General features: G+C 31.5%; 1 pseudogene; it reads left to right on the forward strand.

The window, feature by feature from the left end:
* Positions 1 to 562, forward strand: part of LOC102602855 (extensin-1-like) — a 4,239-nt pseudogene extending 3,677 nt beyond the window's left edge.
* The last annotated feature ends 1,019 nt before the right edge of the window (positions 563 to 1,581 follow it).

Genomic DNA, 1,581 nt, shown 5'->3' on the forward strand with positions numbered 1-1,581 from the left:
GAAGAATCTACGCCTTCCTACAAATCCCCTCCCCCTCCACCATACTACAAAGAATCTATGCCTTCCTATAAATCTCCTCCCCCTCCACCAAACTACAAAGAATCTACGCCTTCCTATAAATCTCCTCCCCCTCCACCATACTACGAAGAATCTACCCCATCCTATAAATCCTCTCCCCCTCCACCATACTATGAAGAATCTACCCCATCCTATAAATCCCCTCCCCCTACACCATACTATGAAGAATCTACCCCTACATATAAATCCCCTCCCCCTCCACCATACTACAAAGAATCTATACCTTCATACAAATCGCCTCCTCCTCCACCAAAGATCTATGAACAATCACCATTATACTACTCACCTCCACCATCACCATCACCAGTCTACTAGAAATATTTATCAAACCATTCACTTCAACCATTTCGCCATTTCTTTTACTCTTAAATCCTTTTCTTCCTCCTAATTGGAGAAATTCCATTTCAACTGCTAAATTTGTATGTGTGTTTTCCCAAAGGGTCGATTTTTCTTGTTATGTGATCTTTTGAACTAATAATTTATAATATGCAATTTTTTATATTTATATAAGATGTTGAGACCTCCAACATTTTGGCTCATTGTATCAACCTCCTTTTGATCTAATCAACTGATGTGATCTTTTGTATTAATAATAATTTATAATATGTATTTTTTTATATTTATGTAAGATGTTGAGATCTTCAACATTTTGGCTTATTGTATCAACCTCCTTTTGATCTAATCAAATGATGATAATTGCATTCTTAAAAACATATATGATTCTAGTCAATACATGATTTGTTGTTAAATGTGTGTATACAGCTTATAAGATAGTGTTAATAATTCCTATAGTAACTGCCTCGCAAAACAAAGTTTTTTCAAAACTAAAATTGATAGAATCTTAGCTAAGATCAGCAATGTCTCTAGAATGATTAAACGGATTGATTAATTGACTATAATTTTTAATTGAAAAAGATCAATTAATTGAAGTATTCGATTTTGACTTTCTTTTAATGATTTTTCATTTCAAAAAACTAGAAATGATGAACTCTTTTCACGTAGAGTCCTCTGATCATCTTGCACAAGAAGGGTAATCGTCGATATCTATCACAGTTACATCCAAAATGTCCTTTACTATCATATATCAGTCGATATATCGAGTCATATATTTGTGTACAAGCTAAAGTTTAACATTAGTTACAATATTATTTCTATTAGGTTGCGAATTAATGTACTACCATATATTTTTTTACTAGTTATTACCTTATAACTAAAATGAATATACAAATATTCTTTTACATTGTTAATGCATAAAACATAAATCTCTTCTTTTTCTTAGCTTGTACACATATAAACTTTTGCTTGAGGAAGAAAATGTTAAATCTCTTTCTTTTTTTAAAATGAAGAGGCAACAATAAATGTTTGTATCATAATTAAAAACAAGATTAAAATCATCTTAATTCTCATAATTTTATTTCTTTTATTTGATGACCATTCTTCATTTCTCTTACTACCTTACAATCACACAATTATTTCCCCTACCCTCTGTCTTCTACTCCCCCT

This window comes from Solanum tuberosum, unplaced genomic scaffold, assembly GCF_000226075.1.
Source record: "Solanum tuberosum cultivar DM 1-3 516 R44 unplaced genomic scaffold, SolTub_3.0 scf00172, whole genome shotgun sequence".
NCBI classification, from domain to species: Eukaryota; Viridiplantae; Streptophyta; class Magnoliopsida; order Solanales; family Solanaceae; genus Solanum; species Solanum tuberosum.